Source organism: Dasypus novemcinctus, chromosome 3, assembly GCF_030445035.2.
Source record: "Dasypus novemcinctus isolate mDasNov1 chromosome 3, mDasNov1.1.hap2, whole genome shotgun sequence".
Classification (NCBI taxonomy): domain Eukaryota; kingdom Metazoa; phylum Chordata; class Mammalia; order Cingulata; family Dasypodidae; genus Dasypus; species Dasypus novemcinctus.
Window position 1 is genome coordinate 162,205,090 of NC_080675.1, and position 21,571 is coordinate 162,226,660.

Genomic DNA, 21,571 nt, shown 5'->3' on the forward strand with positions numbered 1-21,571 from the left:
ATATTTCTTCCATGAGTAATCTGTTTATATCCTTTAGCTATTTTTCCATTGGTATAAAGGAAGTAGTTATATTTTTTGTTTCTCTTTTAAATACTTTCCAAGTTAATCATTTATCCTTTAGTTCCTTAATTTTTAAAAAATGACAGGACTTTACATTTCAAGATATTTTTAAATATTGACTATTTAAAGATATATAAAGGATTCACACAGTTAAACATATTTCATGTTCTCATTCAGGACTTCTTTGATACAGAAATCACACTTTTAAAATATATATTCCAACAGAGTGTGGGTAGCTCAAGGTTGAGCCCCTGCTTTGCATGTACGAAGTCCCAGGTCCAATCCCTGGTACCTCCTAAAAAAATTTTAAAAAACAATATGTATATATATATAAAACAAAGAAAAAAATAATTGTGTGTAAAATGATCATTACAATGATGCTTATGTAATTAGAAACAACCTAAATGTCCCTGTGCAGTATAATATTTAAATAATTATTCAAATGTCTAGAATGGAATCTGAAACAGCCTTTAAAAGTTTATTTGAAAAAAGTTTATATTTTGCAAAATGTTCGTAATATAATGTTATGTAGAAAAGCATGGTTCAAAATTGTTTATGTCTAGATCTATAAAAGGAAAATATGTAAATATACTTTAAAAAATTCAATCATAGATGGAAGTCTGGGAGGAAATACATCAAAATATCAACTGGTTCTCTAGGACATGGGTTTATAAGTAATATATTTTTCTTCGCATTTCTCAGTATTTTCCATAAAGAGCGCTTATTATTTTAAATGTGAAAAGGAGACATTGAAATAAAAAACTGGGTCATAATACTAAATATAATTTGGTTAACTTACTTCTATTTGGTGACAAAATTAATTTAAAATCAACTAAATTGTATTATGTATTGTGGTAGGCATATTAATGCCCCCACCCAAAAAATGTTCACATCCATTCCTGGAATCCTGTTCATTTATATGGCCAAAGTAAGTATGCAGATGGAATTAAGGTCATGGTTTGTAAAATAGAGGGATTATCTTGGACAATAGACAAGAAGGCAGAAGAGTCAGTCAGTGAGATGGAAAATGGAGAAAGGGGGCAGGAGAGATTCAAAGCCCAAATTTATTATCCTAGTAATAGAAGAATTTTTATCATTGATTAAAGGCAGTGGCCACCAGAAGTTCTGAGGGGAGGGAGAGGGAAGAATAGGTGTAATATGGGGCATTTTCAGGACATTAGAATTGTCCGGCATGATATTGCAATGACAGGCCGTTGTATGTTTTGTCATAACTACCAAATTGTGTGGGACAGAGTGTAAACTCTAGTCCACTATTAGTAGCAATGCTTCAATATATGTTCATCAGTTGTAACAAATGTACCACACTAGTGAAGGATATTATTAATGTGGGAAAGTGTGTGTGGAGGGGGAGGAAGGGGCACATGGGAATCCCCTGTACTTTTAATGTAACATTTATGTAATCTAAAGCTTCTTTAAAAATAAAATAAAATTTTTTAAAAAGAAACATACATAAATAACTATACATGTCATATTAAATTGCATATGCAAAGTTACATGAAAAGTAATTCTACATAGTGGATTCAGGCATCAGAGAGGTTATTTGTTTATCTGTGGATTACAGTCACTGCCAAGGTTCCAGAACCAGATCTCATATTTAAAATGTGCTTAATAATGTTAGTCTGTAGACTAAGAATGTAATCTAACTTCAGAACTACAAGGAATAAACTGCTGACACACAAAACTAAAGACCTTTTCTTAGTCACAAGTTCAAAAATGATTCCAATTGAGTAGTCCTTGGTTCTAAACTCGTTACAATAATACCAAATAGATAAGATACAACTGGCCAGATTAAGGAATTTCCCCTCTGCTCTATTTGAAAAAGGGTCCTTAAAAGCAGCAGTTGAAATTTATTATGACCTATCAAGGGCTAAATGAGGAGCAGGCAGTGCCATGTGTATCTCCCAAGAAAGCTAATGGAGGATTTGAGACCAGAACTCATGATTGGCAGCCTTGTTTGCCAGCGACCATAACTTCCAGGCAGTGACTGTTTCATCACTGTATTAATATTTTTCCATGTTTTTTTTTACAAACTAAAGCTATAAGTCTTTATTTCACCAACTTTGTCCTAATTCACTTTCTAATAAAGACATGCACTGAGGACATTGTTTAAAACCTGGGACGGTGAGATGCTGGGTGTCTTCTAGGCAGGGTCACAGTAAAACTCCAGGCTTTTACTGGTGGTGGGCTTTTGGGTAGCATGGACCAGAAGTTGTTACAAACCCTAAGCTGTTAACAGCTAATATCAGGGACAATCTTTGCATCATCTAATAAAATGCAATCATTTCCAAAAAGACATCTTCTCATTGTCCAAAGGATTGTTCTGGGATGAGGTGAACTCCATAGTTTCAGAGTTTCTCCCCTTTGCTGCTTAAAATAATCTGTGCTGAAACCATTATTCTACCACAGGCATTGGGATGGAAGTTCATAAACTGAGAATGCTTGAAGAATGCAGTCTCATCATTGGCATATTCAGTCAAAGTGAGATCTATTTTTCCAATCCATGGATGTCTGCATCAAGCAGTATGTTCATTCTTCTTGCCAGTTTCCTTTCAGTGGAAAAAGCAGAAAAGACTCAGTCAAGAATAGGCTGAAGTTTCTTAGTAATAAATGGCAACCATTAAGACTTTGGCACACATATGCCAGGAGAGTGATCAGTGAAGTTAGAGAGCAATTCCACAAAATACCTGGCAATGGGAACCCTCCTAGTGTATCATTTGTACACTGTGAAGTGTAATTTTAGGAGAAAGAGAGAACACAGTAAAATGCAATCAGCTCTTCAAAAACTGATGCATTGGGAAGTAATAACATTTACAAAACTTTCAAGACTTCTTTTTATTTATGCTTCATCTCCACAGGGTGATTTTCAGAATAAATGGAAAAATCTAAGTATTAAAAAATGAGGTAATAATGGAGTTTTTTCCCCCCTGAAATAATTTCAGGGACGTTATTATGAGCCTGAGCATCTTTAATTCTCTCACCTATATGAATTCCCACTGTCTGAATTTCCTTGTACCCAAGTGTCTCAGAGAAACCTGCACAATGATAAGGCTAGAGTTTTTAGTGAATAGGTTAAGGCACAAAGACCTGTTTTGCTTTTGTTTTGTTTTTGTTTAATGGTGAGCATGTGAGCAATGGTCTAACTTATTTCCAACCTATATCAAATCAATATGTTGAGTTTCTAATATATGTTTAGAATTATGCTAGGTACCTAGAGATACAAAAATGAATAAAATAAAGTCCTTGTCCTCAAAGAGTTCGCAGTCATCAGTGACATAGAGGAATAGAAACAGTTACGTATAATCACCAACATAATTCTTACCTTCTCATACTTAGCCATATAATTCTAAAAGAGGTGTGGGATTACAAAATGGCCCTAAAGTTCTCTGCAAATATTCACTTCTAAGGAAGACTAAAGATAAACCATTCTTTTTCCCTGTAATCATTTCATATTCATCTCAAAATAAAATTAGAATTTATTGAGCAGCAAATTTCCAATTTGTAAGTAATCTACTTTTAAATATATGTTCTGTTAGACTTCTTTAAGTTATTGAATTTAAACTGAATATACTATCTACCAGTTACTTCTTTATCACCAATAATAATGGTCACTGTATTATTCTTATTTTTTTTTAATGGAGAAGTTGTAGGTTTACAGAAAAATCATGCAGAAAATAGAGTTCTCATATACATATTCTCACACACGGTTTTCCCTATTATTAATACTTTTCTTCAGTGTAATATGTTTGTAACAATTGGTGAAACGATATTATTATAAGTATACTGTTAACTATAGACCATATTTTACATTGGGTTTTGGTGGTTGTGTTTTATGGCCCAAGTTGTTTTGTTTTTTAACTTTAATTCTATTAACACAACCTATATTTTCCCCATTTAACCCCATTCAAATATATAATTCAGTAGTGCTCATTACATTCACAATGTTGCACTGCCAGCACCACCATAAATTACCAAAGCTTTTCCATCACTCTAAACAGAAACTCTGTACCAATAAAACATTAACTTCCCATTCCCTGTTCCACCCCAGTCCTTTGTAACCTATATTCTTGTTTCTGACTCTATGGATTTGGATATTTAATTGTTTCATATCAGTGAAATCATACACTATTTCCCTTCAGTGCCTGAGTTATTTAACTAAACGTGATGGCTTCAAATTTCAACCATGCTGTCATACACATCAGAACTTCATTACTATCTCCTTATATGTATATACCACATTTTGTTCATCTATTCATCTATTGATGGACACTTGACTGGCTTCCATCTTTTTGCAATTGTAAATAATACTGCTATGAACATCAGTGTGCCAGGTCATATGGTAATTCTGTACTTTGCGTTCTTAGGAACTCCCTACAATTTTTCTATTAGGGCTTTGTAAGTCAGTCCTATTTTTGTTTCTCAGTTCTTCCCTTAATACTAACGTTCACATTTATTTGATATTTTTTTGTATTGTACTATTTTGAGTACCTTCTCGTTTCTTTTTTGCATATATTTTTCATTTATTTTCTTTGTGGTTACCAGGGGCTTAAATTTAACATCCTATATATGTAACACATTTGGTTTGATAGCAATGTAACTTCAATAGCAGACACCCACACTGTTACTATACTCTTCCCTTCTCCCACCTCTTTGTTATACTTGTTACACATCAAATCTTCATATACTATTATGTCTCAAAGTATAGATTCATAATTTCTTTTTAAGCATTTTCATTTTTGAACGTGTAAGAAGTAAAAAGTGGAGTAACATACAAAAAATACAATACAAAAATACTGGTATTTTTTTACCTATGAGTTTAAATTACTAGAGCACTTTACCTGTTTAGGCTGCTTCAGTTCACTGTCCAGTGTCCTTTCAGTCTGAAAAACTCTTTAGTATTTATTTTAGACCAGGTCTCGTGATGACGAACTTCTTTAGCTTTTGTTTAATGTTTTAAGCTCTCCCTAATTTTTTAAAGTTTCTTTTTAAATAAAATTTTATTGATGTATATCATACATACATACACATCCATATACAGTAAATGTATAGTAGAAGTTGTGAACTTGCAAAACAAACATGCATCTCATCATATAGGGCTCTCATACATCATCCCTCCTCCCCTGCACCAACATCTCGCATTGTTGTGAAACATTTGTTACAAACTATGACTAACTACAGCCCATATCTTACCTTTGGTGTATTTTTCCCTCAACCCATCCAATTACTAATACCCTATATTAGTATGTATTTGTTATAGTTCATGAGCTCTCTTTCACTTTTGAAAGACAGACTTATCAGATATAAAATTTTACTTAGCAATTGTTTTCTTTCAGTACTTTAAATAATTGCTCCACTACCTCCATAGTTTCTAATAAGAAATATGCTCTTAATTCTATTGAGTCTCCTTTGTACATCGTATATTGTTTTTCTTTTGCAGCTTTCAGACTCTCTCCTTATCCTTGGTATTCAATAGTTTGACTGCTATCTTTATGGCATAGTTTTCTTTGAGTTTTTTCCTCTTTGAGGTTTATTTGACTTCTTGTTCACATATTTTGTTCATTTTGGGAAGTTTTCTGCCATTACTTCTTTGAACATTTTTTCTCCTTTTGTCTCACCTTTTTCTCCTTCTGGGACTCCCATAATGCAAATATTAGTAAGCTTGATGGTATTCAAGTCCTGTTCACTGTTTGTTTGTTTGTTTTTTGTGGTTTATTTTTATTCTTTTTTCTTTGTTCCTTAGCCTGAATTATTTCATTTCCTTTGTCTTCAAGTTCAATGGCTCTTTCTTCTGCTAGCTCCAATGTGCTATTAAAACCCTCTAGGTAATTTTTCACTTTATTTATTTGGTCTTCAATTCCAATTGTTCTGTTTGGGTTCTGTTTTGTGTGTGTGTGTGTGTGTGTTTTAATCTTCTATTTCTTTAATTGAGTCCTCATATTGTTCCTTCATACCACTGATATCCTTTAGTTCTTTCTCTGTTTTCCTTTATCTTCTTGAGCATATTAAGGATCATTTTATCAAAGTCATTGTCCAATATGCCCCAAATCTGTTCTTCTTTGTTGATGCTTTCCTGATACTTATCTTGTTCCTTTGCATGGGCCATTATTTCTTTCTTCTTTGTTTCTCTTGAAATATTTGTTGCAATATTTTAAAGTATTAAGTCTAGGACTTTGCCACTGAATTGTCTGTTCCTTAAGTATGTAGTCAGATGGTGACATGACAGAGATTTCCTTGACTACCAGGAGCTTACAAAACAAACAAGCAAGAAGATCAGCCTGAGGCAAACATGAAGTGCAGAATCCTCTCTCTCTTTTCTGAGTCTTTTCCTGGGCTTGTGCTTGCTGTTGGCCTTAGGAATTCCACTGTTGACTGCAATTCAAGTGCCCTCTCTATCTCTTATGTAACAGATTTTCTCCTCTAAGCTAGTTCTCTTTTGTATAACTTGAAGGTAGTTCTTTACCCCAGTCTGCTTTGACTTAAGTGTTTCTTAAACTGCTTTAGCCTTTTGCAAGCTGCTTCTGCCCTCAGAGCATGCTCTGAGAGGTTGACCCAGAGATGGGTTTCCTGATTCAGTCTTTCAACTGCCACCTGAGAAATTGGGACTGCCCTACAGGCAGCATAGAATGCACATTGGGGCTACTCCATTCCCTCCAGAACAGGAATAGGAACCCACAATAGGAGTGCAGGTTGGTTCCACACTGCACTGGGGAAAGGGAGGAGAGATGTCAGCAAGGGTGCCATGAGCTACTCCTACTGTTTTGTTTTGTATTTTTTTAAGCTTTGATTTCTTAATTGGACACTAATCCTGTTCCTGTAAACTTTTAGCTGTTTTCCAGAGTTCTGAGAAAGATGTCTCTGCCAGTTTTTGCTAGATGTTAAAAGATTTTGTGGGGGAATGGCATTTTAATGCTGTAATTTTGATTGGCTAGCCACTCTTCTTATTTTTCAAACAAGTAATAACTTTTAAGTCCGTTTCATGATTTTATAAATTTAATTTAATTTAACTTTCAGAAATTTTACATGTATTTTAACAATGTATTAATTAGTGACCATTAAATGAGACTGTTTCTAAGATTTTGTTTTATCAAGTGCACACAGAAAGCTTAAATGTATTTGCAGGCAGGTAAAAAATTAGTTGATCATCAAATATATAAACCCACATGATTCCAAAAAAATCTAGAGATAAATTGATAGAAGAAATTATTTAAATAATTCCTTTAAACATTTACAACTTATGATCAGAGAGATAAATCTCTGGAATCACATGTAGTGTTTATCACTGATTTTCTAGATTATAGGGTTCATTTTAATTTTAAAATAACTATCATTGGAAGACAGAGAACATCCAAGAGACACAGAAAAATTAGGACTGGAGATAAAGATTTCTAGAGAAAGTTCCCTCAGTTTTATGAATAAATAGAATTTTAGCCTACTTTTTCCTACTCTTATCACCACAGCTCACCCTGATATATCAATAAAATGTTTGTATTAATAAGTTATATGAAATATTCAATTTTGCTACATGTGTTAAACACAAGGAGATGGTAGAAAGAAACTAAATATGATGTTTTCTAAGTATGTATTCTTTAGAAAATTCTTTTGTAAACTTTGAAAGAGGTGTTGGCCTTTTAATGGTGGCTAAAGGTAGAATCTCAGAGTACACCTTTTTGGGGCTCTGAGCATCATTACCTACAAGGATCTGGGTTAAGAAGATTATAAAATTCACAGGGCAAAATTTGTCTTCCTGACCACAGAACTGTATACATTCCACTCTGGTTGCATTTCCTTACTAAGATGCAAAAAGCAAAGGAGAAAACCGTATATTCAAATTGGAACCAAAATATAAACAAGGATTCAATTCCCATGGTACAATCCTCAGAGGAATAAAAATGCTAGGAAGAAAAGAAGTTTATGAACTCCATGTTGAGTGGAAGCAGGCTACAAAAGAGTTTAGCTGTCCTTCTAGAAAACAAAAATTAATTTGCTTTGGCCAAATTAAAATTAATTAAAATTATGCAATGTTGCCCTTGTGTTAATTTTAACGGTGAGGTTGTTGTGATTTAAGGCTACAATTAGTTCTAGTGTTTGAAAGAGAAGCTCTGTAATCGAGACAGGACATTTTAATAATCCTGGTTATAAACATTTAATACATCATCTTTAGGGACTCACAAACACATTGTAATTAACTTTTACAACTGAAATAAATCAGATTGCATTAGCATATTGCAAAGGAAAAAATCATTTGCATGATTGAAAACAGCTTCAGAAAATTATGTATAACAGGCTTCGTGCAAACAACTTTTATCAGGTTTCTTATGGAGGGGTGGATTATTTTTAACAAGTACAGTTTTGGATTTTCTGACTAATTATAACTTTGTCATATATGGAAATATTTCTGTGCCTGTAGGAATAATGTCCAACTTTATTGTAAATGATTTGGGAAAGACTAAATAATAATATAAGGTGAATGTGCTCTGTAGCTACTTCTATGCTATGTGCAAATAACGTGATGAAGAGAAAAGAATTTTATGTGTGTGTCTTTCATATTTTTATTGCTAAAGTCATTAGCTGGAACAGGGGTGCTGATATTGGGCTCACAAGTGTTCCTAATCTGCTCCAAAGAGTACCGACCCTTCCTTGAGTCATTGAACTGTAACTGATGGAAGGACAGTCAACCGGTTTACTTTTTTTTTTAAAGATTTATTTTTATTTATTTCTCTTCCCTCCCTCCCCACCCCCAGTCGTTTGCTGCATGTTCTCCTTTGTCCGCTTCTGTTGTCGTCAGCGGCACGGGAATCTGTATTTCTTTTTGTTGCGTCATGTTGTTGTGTCAGCTCTCCGTGTGTGCGGCACCATTCCTGGGCAGGCTGCACTTTCTTTTGCGCTGGACGGCTCTCCTTACCGGGCACACTCCTCGTGTGTGGGGCTCCCCTACATGGGGGACACCCCTGCATGGCACTTTTGAACTGAAGGAATGAAATAAGTTCTTAGTAAATATTGACTATTAGTTTAACCAAAGAGATTTTAGATCAACTAGACCAATTGGTTATGGTCAGTCATTTGATATGCAATGAGTGGTCACTGGTCCCTGCATGTCCTATGTAGAGGTTAGTTGTTAAAAACACACTCTGTAGTCATATTCCCTAGGTTTGACTCCTGGTTCCACCATGTGGTGACCATGTGTCAGCAGTTTCTATGCCTCAGTTTCTCCATCTATAAATGATATAATAAAATTATTGTGATGATTAAATGAGATAACACATGACATTTATCTCAGAATGCAATCTGGAACATAGTAAGTACTCAATAAACATTAATGATTCCCACTGTAACTATTATATCTGTGGGTCATCCTTAGGTGAAAACCTAAGAGGAAAAAATAATCAATTAATTATTTTCTGGGAGCTAGTGAACTTCTTTCCTATGTAGAATTTACCCAGTACTTTTTCAACACTCACCATTGAGTTCCATCCCTCCATTCACATATTCAATAAATAATTTGCATCTACAGCTGCAAAGCATCAAATTTGCAAGAGAGGGCATATGTGAGATTTCAGCACTGAAGCCAGAGTAGATATAGCTCAGAAGCCACCAAAGCTCTGAAATCAATAAGGAGCACAACCAGATTCTGATTCCAGATGTCCAGGTAAAGCAACTAGAGACTTACCTTCCCCTCTAACCAACCCCCTCCAATATAAAAACAAAAGCAAATAAAAAACAAACAATTCCACGTAGAATTGGATAAAGTCAACACTTATGGACCAATCTTCCATCAAATACAAGAAGGAGGAAGGCTGAGATGAGCTGGTGAATATGCTCCAGATTCTCACCTTCAACATGGCTCTGTTCTCAGGGCAAGACAATTCTGAAGAGCCCGTTCTTCCTGCTGCATTAGCTTAATGATGAACACCTAAATAACAATGGCACCGTTTTGGAAGTAGTTAAATCCTGGTAGGAGACTGCAGAAAGGCATATTAAATCTGGTTATTGTGAAACCAAATGATAGCCAAGAACTGAACCTCTTTTAGGCAGAGATTTGGGGTAAATGCACTAGTAGTTTTCCTTCAAGGAAGATATTCTATTCAGATTTCTGTTTAATCTTGCTTCTAGAAATGGATGCTGGATGAACTGGAAATGCAGCTTACCCATCAAAAAGTTCTCCTTAATTTTGGTCTTTGCTTTACAGGAAGCAGTGGGGTCTCACATTCTGCTCCTCCCTAAGGGAAAGCCCTAGACTTGTCTAATGGGAAACTTCATTTCTCCTGAGGCTATAGCTTATTGACTTAAAAGAGCAGTAGCTTAATTAACAGAAGAAATGAAGCCTATTGCATAATTAACAAGACATTTACCTAAAATCAATAATCTAATTGCCACACCTACATAGGGGATAGCCGTTATCCTATTGAAAACAATTCATCTATATCTACATGTTAACAAGGTGATTGGGGTTTGTTTTAAAGACTAATCTGATCTGTAAAGCGATAACTTATTGAACAATCAATTAATCTTTTTAGTACTGCAACTATAAACAAGCAATGAAGAGCCACAAGGGTGTGTCTACTTATGAAAGGTCAAATTTAGCAGACCTTTATCCTGAGTTCCTTCTCAATCAGCACTAAGATGTGCAAACAATAATTAAGATTTTATTTTAATACTAACCCTTTGCACCTGTCACTTTCAATATAATGCAAAGCATTTATAAATGCAAAAACCATCAATTAAAATATGTGTCCTATCTTTACAAAGGATACCTAATTTAAATTGTGTTTCCTTTTTACAGATACATATCATGTCTGTCCAAATGGTTTTGGTTCACCAAGCTACATATAGAGTCTCTGGGATTTTAATTCAATTGTGTGAAGGATTATTTCATATCAAGGAGCATGAATTATTACATTTATCCAAGAATATGGGTCAATGTCAAAGAGTTTTAAGATTTGGTTTCAATTAAATACTTCACAGTCTGCACACTTTTCCAAAGTTTATTATAATCTTATCACCCTCCACAATAGGTACATGTTTCCCAAGAGACAAGGCACTTACTGCTGTGTGACTGTTCTCAAAAGCATTTTATTCTTAAAATATTGTCATAGTTTAGCATACTTCTCTTCCCTCTTGTCTTGAATTTGACAATTTTTTTAATTTAAAAAATTTTATCAAGATATTCCAATCCATTAGAAATATACGCTATAAGATATGATATGGGCCTGTTTCCAGAGGAAGAGTTTAAGTATCCACAAAATTTTATAAGAATTTAGACTTTAAAAACTACATAAGAAAGAAGAAGTAATGCTGAAGGGCAAATGAAGAGGGTGATTAGAGAAAAATACAATAAGATTATTTGATATGTGAAAATAGGGTTCTAGGTTTGGAATAGGGTTCTAAATTAGGGTTCTTGTACAGTGATCTGGTGTTAAAAAGCATAGGGTGGGGGGAAGGATTCATTAAATTGGTTGGGGAAAATTACATTTTTATTTTCCCAGTTTAATATTTCCTTTCATTATCAGTGTGGCCAACACTCCATAACATTATTAATAATATCTATGACTTTTTGGCCAATAGATATCACAGATATGTTACACTGCCAGAGGTATCTCAAAATACAAATGATCATTATGTCTCTGACATAATATAGGTTATATTAGACATTTGTCTTTTTAATATCTGGTAATAGTATATAAATATGTATTTCATATTAATCATTTAAAACCTTTTTTTCTGAGAGGAGTGCATATTCATCAAACACCTGAAGGAATCCACTGGCAAGATGGGAAGAACCCTGCCTTAGAGTGTGTGTGGGAAATGCATGGACTGGTACTGTCCTCCCTGTATAGTACACAGGGCAGATGCTACTCAGGGGTCATAGCCTTCCTTCCTGGAGTGTGGGCACAGGCTCAGGAATCCTTAACCAAACACCATTACCAGGAATTATGGGAAATGGCAACAAACTAACAGGAAGAGCTGAATGCTCTCTCAAAAACAACGGTGAAAGAGCCAAAAGCTGTCCAAGGGACCTGCTTTGGGAGTCAGCAGACCAGGACAGTACTATACAACCCCCAAGAGGGCGAGGAACAGAGAGAGGAAGAAGCCGAAACAACAAATCTGAGTTAACAAACCCCAGTGGTGGCTGAGAAAGACTCCCCTCCCCCACCCCCAAGATATTAATCTAGGGTAAAACCCCTGGCTCACTGCAGCCAACTGAGAGGGGAACAGACATCCTCCTCCCTGTCAAATGTTTCAAGGGTAAAGGCAAGGGATGTCAGGGTGCTTTTCTTTGGTGCATTCTGGCAGCAGAACACAGGAAAGCCCAGACTGAAACACCTTTGTGGAAATATGCACTGACTAACGCCATCTTCTGGCCAGTCTGGAAATTGCATGGACAAAAACTGTCCTCTGTATTTTCTGTGTCCTACCCTTGGGAGAAAATCTGTGCCCCACTAGTAAGTCCCTGGCCCAATTTTGATAACGTAAGCTGGGCAATTTTAAAGACTTAGAATAAGCTGAACCAAATATCAAAGAAGAGCTATGAGAAAAACGAAAAACAATAGATGAGAGAAATTGGCCATCAGAGTACATTTACCAACACATACAGATGGCTAGACATCAGCAAAAAATTACAAGCCATACTAGGAAATAGAAAGAGATGGCCCAGCCAAAGGGACAAACCAAATATCCTGAAGTAATACAGGACTTAAGACAAATAATCAGTGATGATCATACAACTCTCCTAAATCACTTGAAAAAATTTTAAATATATGTATGACTAAAGAAATAAAGGATATTAAGAAGACACTGGGAGAGAATAAAGAACAATTTGAAAGCCTGCAAAGAAAAGTAACAGAACTTATGGTAATGAAAGACATGATGAATGAGATTAAAAATATATTATATGACACAACAAGATGACACAACAAAAAGAAACACAGATTCCCATGCTGCTGACAACAACAGAAGCGGACAAAGAAGAACACACAGCAAAATAGACACAGAGAACAGACAATTGGGAGGAGGAAGGGGAGAGAAATATATATTATATATATATAATATATATATATATATATATATATATATATATATATATTAGAGGCATATAAAAGCAAATTTGAATTGCCTGAAGACAGAATTAGTGATTTCAAAGACGGAATATCTGAACTGGAAAAGACAGGAGAACAGAAAAAGCAGAGAATGGAAAAAATGGAACAGAGTCTCAGGGAATTGAAAGAAAATGTGAAACACACACGCACTCATATCATTGGTTTCCCAGAAGGAGAAGAGAATGGAAAATGGGGCAGAAAGAATATTTGAGAAAATAATAACCAAAAACTTCACAACTCTTCTGAAGGACATAAATGTCAATATCCAAGAAGGACAATGCACCCCAAACAGGATAAATCTGAATAGACCTACCCCAAGATGTTTACTATTCAGAATGACAAACATCAGAGATAAAGAGAGGATTACGAAAGCAGCTAGAGAAAAGCAAAGCATCACATACAAAGGAAACTCAATAAGATTCAGTGCCAAGGAGAGAAGAGAGTGGTATGATGTATTCAAGGTACTGAGAGAGAAAAATTGCCAGCAAAGAATTCTGTATGTGACAGAAATGTCCTTCAGAAATGAAGGTGAGTTCAAAGTCTTCACAGACAAACAGAAGTTGATAGAATATGTTACCAAATGGCCAGATTTATAAGAGATACTAAAGGGGGTACTGCAGCCTGACAGGAAAAAACAGAGGCAAAAGATATGGAGAAACGTTTAGAAATAAAGATTATTAGGAAGGGTAAATGAAAGGATAAGAAGACAGACAATAGAAAAATATGATGACAGAGAGCCAAAGGACAAAATGAAGTAAGTAATGCCTTTACAGTAATAGCATTGAATGTTAATGGAATGAATCAAAAGAAATAGACTGATAGAACGATTGAAAAAAATATATGAATTGTCTATATGTTGCCTACAAGAACCCACCGCAGATGTAAGGACAAAACCAGGTTAAAAGTGAAAGGTTGGAAAAAGGTATTCCATGTAAATAGTAACCAAAAAAGAGCTGGAGTAACAATACTTATATCAGACAAAATAGATTTCAAATGCAAAACTGTTATAAGGGATGAAGAAGGTCATTATATATTAATAAAAGGGGCAATTCACTGAGAAGAAATGACTATACTAAATGTTTATGCACCTAACCTGAATGCCCCAAGATACATGAGGCACACACTGGCAAAACTGAAGGGAGAAATAGATGTCTCTACAATAATAGTTGTAGACTTCAATATACCACTCTCAGTATTGGACAAAACTGGACAGAGGATAAATAAAGAAACAGAGAAGAAACAAAGAACTTGAATAATATAATAAATGAACTATGAACTAGACCTAACATACATCTATACAGCATTGCACCCCAATACTGCAGGATATATTTTCTTTTCAAGTGCTCATGGACCCTTCTTCAAGATAGACCATATGTTGGGTCACAAGACAAGTCTTGATAAATTTTAAAAGATTGAAATTATACAAAACACTTTTTATGATCATAATAGAATGAAGCTGGAAATCAATAATGGATAGAAAAGGGAAAATTCATAAATATATGGAGGTTAAACAATGGACTCTTAAATAATCAGTAGGTCAAAGAAGAAATTGCAAGAGAATTCAGCAAATATCTTGAGATGAAGGAAAAACAACAAAACATCAAAACCTAAGGGACACTGCAAAGGGAGTGCCCTCAATGCTTACATTAAAAAAGAAGGAAAAGCTAAAATTAATGATCTAACTGCACATCTGGAGGAACTAGAAAAAGAACAGCAAACTAATCACAAACCAAGCTGAAGGAAAAAAAAATAGTAAAGATCAGAGCAGAGATAAATGAAATCGAGAATAAAAAACTATAGAGAAAATCAACAAAACCAAAAGTTGGTTGTTTGAGAAAATCAAAAAATCAACAAATCCTTAACTAGACTGACAAAGAAAAAAAGAGAGACAATGCAAAAAATAAAATCAGAAATGAGTGGAGGATATTACCGCTGACCCCTCAGAAAAATGGAGATCATAAGAAGGTACTATGAACAACTGTATGCCAAAAATCTCGACAATGTAGAGGAGATGGACAACTTCCTAGAAACACACAAACCACCTACACCAGGGGTTCTTAAACACTTTTTTCCCCCATGGAACACTTTTCCAGTCAGGTGAAAATCATGGACCCTGTACTAAGTCCACACTGTACTGTGCATTATTTAATAAATATATCACACCTGCACCAATATGTCCCCAAAAGAATAATGTGTTGTTGGTTTTTTAAAATTTAAATCCAAGCACTCTGACCCTTTATTAAGAACTTCTGGTCTACAGTGACCCTAGGAGAAACAAGACCTCAACAAACCAAGCACAAATGAAGATACTGAAACAATTCTTAAAAACCTCCATAAGATGAAAAGCCCAGGATCAGATGGCTTTACAGGTGAATTTTACCAATCACTCAAGGAAAATCTAATACCAATCTTGCTCAAGCTCTTTCAAAAAATTGAACAGGAATGAATACCACCAAACTCATTCTATGAAGCCAATATCACCTTAATACCAAAATCAAATAAAGACACCACAAAAAAAGAAAATTACATACCAATATCCCTAATGATTATAGGTGCAAAAATCCTCAACAAAATACTTGCAAGCATAATACAAAAGCACATTAAAAGAATTATACACCAAAATCAAATGGGTTTTATCACAGATATGCAAGAGTGGGTCAATACAAGAAAATCAATCCATGTAATAAACCACTTTGATAAACTGAAGAAGAAAAACCACATGATCTTCTCAATTGATACAGAAAAGGCATTTAACAAAACAGACGAAAAACACTCCAAAAGACAGGAATAAGAGGAAGCTTTTGCAATATGGTAAAGTGCATATATGAAAAGCCTACAGCTAACATAGTACTCAACGGTGGAAGACTGAAAGCTTTCCTGCTAGGACCAGGAACAACACAAGGATACCCAAAGTCACCAATATTATTTGATATTGTGCTAGAGTTTCTAGCTAGAGCATTTAGTCTAGATAAAGAAATAAAAGGCACCCAAATAGTAAAGGAAGAAGTAAAACTTTCACTATTCACTGATGATATGATCCTGTACCTAGAATCTCCTGAAAAATCCACAACAAAGCTTCTAGAACTAATAGATGAGTTCAACAAAGTGGTGGGATATGAGATTAATACGCAAAAAAATCAATAAAGTTTCTATACACTACTGATGTGCAATCAGAGGAGGAAATCAGAAAAATATTCCATTTACCACAGCAACTAAAACATCAAATATTTAGGAATAAACTTAACCAAGGACATAAAGGATGACCTACATTCAGAAAATTGCAAAACATTGCTAAAAGAAACAATAACACTTACATAAATGGAAGACTAAATATCATTAAGATGTCATTTCTACCCAGATTGGATTATCAATTCAACACAATCCTAACAAAAATCTCAACAGCCTTTTTGCAGAAGTAGAAAAGCCAATTATAAAATTTATTTGGAAGGGTAAGGGGCCCCAAATACAAAAAAAAGAGTTTAAAGAAGAAGAACGAAGTTGGAGGACTCTCATTTTTGGTCTTTAAAACATATTACCTAGCTACAGTACTGTACTAGGCATAAAGTACTTTACTGGCATAAAGACAGACACATTGACCAATGGAACCGAATACAGAACTCAGAAATAGACCCTTACAACTATAGTCAAGTGATTTTTGACAAAGCAGTCAAGCCCTCCCAGTTGGGCCAGAAGAGTCTATTCAACAAATGGTGCAGGGAGAACTGGATATCCATATTCAAAAGAAAGAAGACCCTATCTCACACTTTACACAAAAATTAACTCAAAATGGATCAAGGACCTAAATACAAAAGCGACAACCATAAAACTCCTAGAAGAAAATGTAGGAAAACACCTTCAACATCTTATAGTAGGTGGTGGTTTCTTAAACCTTACATTCAAAGTACGAGCAAAAAAAGAAAAAATAGATAAATGGAACCTCCTCAAAATTCAACACTCTTTTGCCTCAAAAGATTTTGTTAAAAGGGTGAAAAGGCAGCCAACTCAATGGGAGAAAATATTTGGCAATCACATATCTGATAAGGGTTTAATATCCATAGTATATAAAGAGATCATACAACTTAACAATAAAAAGACTATCCAATTTTAAAAAATGGATAAGAGACTTGAAAAGACAAATGTTTAAAGAAGAAATACAAATGTCAAAGACACATGAAAAAATGTTCAACATCACTAGCGATTATGGATATGCAAATCAAAACTACAATGAGATATCATTTCACGTTGATTAGACTAGCCACTAGTAAAAAGTTAGAAAACTGTAAATGTTGGAGAGGATGTGGAGAGACAGGAATGCTTATTCACTGTTGGTGGGAATGCAGAATGGTACAGCCCCTGTGGAGGACTGTTTGGCAATTCCTAAGGAAGCAGAATATAGACTTGCCATTTGACCCAGCAATATCATTACTAGGTATATACCCAGAAGAACTGAGAGCAGTGATACAAACAGACGCCTGCACACCAATGTTTATAGTGGCATTATTCATGATAGTCAAAACTTGGAAACAGCCCAGGTGTCTATCAACTGATGAATGGATAAATACATTGTATATATGCACAATGGAATATTATGCAACAGTAAAAAGAAATGAAGTCGTGAAGCATATGACGACATGGATAAACATGGAGCGCATTATGTTGAGTAAAACGAGCCAGACACAAAAGGACAATGACTTTTTGAGTGCACTGTTATGCACTAAATATACTGTGTAAGTTCATGGAGTTAATAATTAGAATATAGCTCATCAGAAAATAGGAGGGTAGAGAATGGAGAGCTGAGAGTTAATCTGTACAGAACTGGTGAAAAGGTTGTTTATAAATCTTTGGAAATGAATAGAAATGGTGGAAACATGGTGTTTGTAACTAGCAGTGCTATTGTATGGGTATGACAGTGGTTGAAAAGGAAAGTCTAAGGTCATGTATATTACTTGAAGGAAAGCTAAAAATGTAACATGGGACTATGTAAGAAAGTAAAACCTCATATTAAACATGAATATGGGTGATATTGCATATACAAGACTTTTTACAAAATATAAATCAAATATACTAGAGAGAAGGAAAACGATAGCAGCTATGCTTGGCAGGTGAGGCATGGAGAGACTGAAAGGTAATGAGTTTTTGTTTATTTTTTATTATTATTGTTGGAATAATGAAAGTGCTATGGTGGTGACTGGGGTGATGAATGCACAAACGTGATTACTCTGCACACCACTGATTGTACTCTTTGGATGGATTCATGCTTTATTAATATGTATCAATAAAATTTAAAACACACACACACCATTACCAATTATTAAGGTGATTATTACCAACTGATTGTTGCTCTAAGTCTTTATATTTGTGGGAAACTCTGGAGTGAAATTTGCTGCAAATAACAATCATAACAATAGCTAAATCATTACCACTTATTGAGTGCCATGTACTTTACATATGTTATCTCACTAGGACTCACTGTGATCCCAGGAGGTGGGTATTATCACTATTTAATAGATGAGAAAACAACTTAGAAGGCGGCAGAGACAGTTTTCCAAAATCTCTGCTCCTTCCAATATATTAGTACCAACAACTGCAAGGGTTTTGTGGTTTTATATTTTTTGAGCAGTAATAAGGTCACATATGTTCATGGATTCCTGTTGTAACCAATAGATACTGACATAAAGTAAACATTTTATCATTATTTTAATAGCATGGTACTTGGCATTCAGCCTTTATGTGACTTTATATGGTAGGTAGCCATTGCTTTGTTTTTGCTGTTCCAAATAAAAATAGATTAAAAGGGAAAGCCAAGGCACTATGCTGAGAGTGAAAGGGATGTTCTAGTGTTCTAGTCAGGGCTGTTTCACTTACTGTCACTCCCATCCAGTGTAGATTAGATGTCAGCCTGTCTCGAGTCCTTGAGTCACTATTTTGTTTTTCGGGTTTTTTTTTTTTTTTTTTTTTTGGTTTGTTTTTGTTTTTAAGTACTGGGGGCTGAGGATTGAACCTGGAACCTCATATGTGGGAAGTCAGCACTAACCACTGAACCATGAGCCACATTGGCTCCCCTGAGTTGTTTTTTGTTTGGTTGTTTTGCTTGTTGTTTGTTTTTGTCAGGAGGCACTGGGAACCAAACCCAGAACCTCCCATGTGGGAAGCAGGCACTTGTCTGCTCCTGAGTCACTTTTTTTAAGCATAATGTTGTGCTAGGTACTGAGGCATCATAGAGGTGAATAAGACTATTTTTCACTTCGAGTAGCTCACAGTTGAGTGTGCAGGAGAAACTGTCCTAAAAACCACCATCCAAAACAAAAGACAAAATAATGCTTAAAGCTGATGTTTATCGAGTACTTAGCAGATGTCAAAATCTTTTCCAAGTGATTCACGTGTGTTAAATCATTTAGCTCTCCAAGTAACCTGAACGCTAAACTCTACCATTACTTTCCACTTTGTACTAATGAAGAGTCTAAGGCAAAGAAAGATTAAGTTAGTTGCCCAAGGACATACAGCATGTAAGTTGCAAAGCTGGGCTTCTGACCTGAAGATGTACTCTGAATCACTCTGTTGTTTATAATGAACTAAATCTCTGTCTTAGTTTGCCAGGGCTGCTATATAACAAATATCACAGACCCATTGGCTGAAACCACGGGAATTTATTGTCTCACAGTTTTAGAAGGTAAAAATTCACCATTAAGGTGACAGCACGTCCTGGTTTTCTTTGACGTCTGTAGGGTTCTGGTGTTGGCTTCCTGGCCACACCATTACTCACATGGGCAGCTGTCACCTTCTGTCTCCTTCTCACTCCTCCAACTGTTGCATCCAAATGTCCTCTGGATTATTGGATTAAATCTTCTATTGGATTAAGGTCTAACCTGATTCAGTTTGGCCTCATCTTGAGAGGATCTTCAAAGATCCTTTTGACAAGTGAGTTCACATTCATAGGACCAGGGTTTAGGACTTGAGCATGTGTTTGTGGGGAGGCATGACTCAACTGATACAACATCTCTTCCAAGTTCTGTAGCCTTCATGTTGAAAGAGGGATGGATTCTGATTGAAAACCACGGATTTCTTCCCAAAATTGTGTGTGTTGTACATTTGTAGCAGTTGATATGGTTATGAATTCCAAAAATATATATTGAATTATGTTTGTAATCTGACCTGTACCTGGGCATGATTGAGTTATGATTAGGGTATGGCATGACATAAAGGCATGGCAAAGTACAGAATTGAGGGATTTTGATGTTGAAGTTTGATGCTTAAGCCTTAAGCTGGAACTCCAGGAAGTAAACTCACAGAGGAAACAGAACCAAGCCCCAAGAAGAGAGGAACCCAACAAGCCTGAACTCTCACAGACATCAGCAGCCATCTTGCTCCAACATGAAAATAGACTTTGGAGAGGGACGTAACTTATGCTTTATGGTCTGGTAACTGCAAGCTCCTACCTCAAATAAATACCCTTTATAAAGACCAACCAATTTCTGGCATTTTGCATCAGCACCCCTTTGGCTAACTAATACAACATTTGTAAATTTAATTTGACTTATATGACTCAACAGGTGTTTCCTGAGTCTCTACAAGGATAGCATTAGTGGCTTTGCAGTGATGTGCCATCTCTGCTGCTAGGAGATTTTTAACTCTTTTTCATCAGACCTGTCGAAGCCAAGAGCTATCTGAAGGCTAGAGAGACTATTGAAATTTTACATAAATAATAAAATTTTCATGAGCATTTTCTTCTGGGAAAAAAAGTCGCTACAGTGTCTAAAGCAAGTTTCTTTTTAATCAAGAAGAGAATCATCCAGGAACAAAAACTCCAATGTTTTGGGGAGGTATTTAAATATGTTCATAATGGGACCCCCTCCCACATTCATATAAATTTATTTTTACATGAATTTTTTAAAACTTTAGAGGTGCAAAGAAATGGCACAGCTTTTTTCCTTCTTTTTTTTTAAACATTTCTAGAGTTCCTATATTATGTTGCACTTGCTGTTAAAAGAACACTTAAATTCCAGAATAATGCTCCATCTTACAGAGTTCCAGTGAGAGATTTCTTTCTTTGGAAGTTATTTCTCCATTCTGCTAAGGAGGATTTTTTTTTAATTTTTAAATTTATTTTTTTACATATTTTACTTTCATATTTTATGCTGGTTCCTAATTTAATTTGATATATTCAAATAATTTCAGTCTTTGGTGTGCCTGTCTAAGGTGAGTATCCTTTATTTTTTCGTTGACTTTCTAGAGACATCTGTTTTAACTATATTAATGTGATTATCCAACATATGATTTTCCCTATTTTAAAGACTGCACACAATAGAATACAATATTTAAAGTAAAAGGCTAATTTTGTAGCTTATGCTTGGTTAAAAGCTCAGATGGACACTTTAGGAGGCATATCTACATTCAGGACT

At 35.1% G+C, this 21,571-nt stretch overlaps 1 long non-coding RNA gene across 1 annotated transcript in view; it reads right to left on the minus strand.

Moving 5' to 3' along the window:
* Positions 1-8,821: 8,821 nt before the first annotated feature.
* Positions 8,822-21,571, minus strand: part of LOC111766458 (uncharacterized) — a 52,199-nt gene continuing 39,449 nt past the window's right edge. Inside the window, exon 5 of the long non-coding RNA XR_011648476.1 lies at positions 8,822-9,044. This is a non-coding gene — a long non-coding RNA (uncharacterized lncRNA). The remainder of the gene's footprint in view (positions 9,045-21,571) is intronic.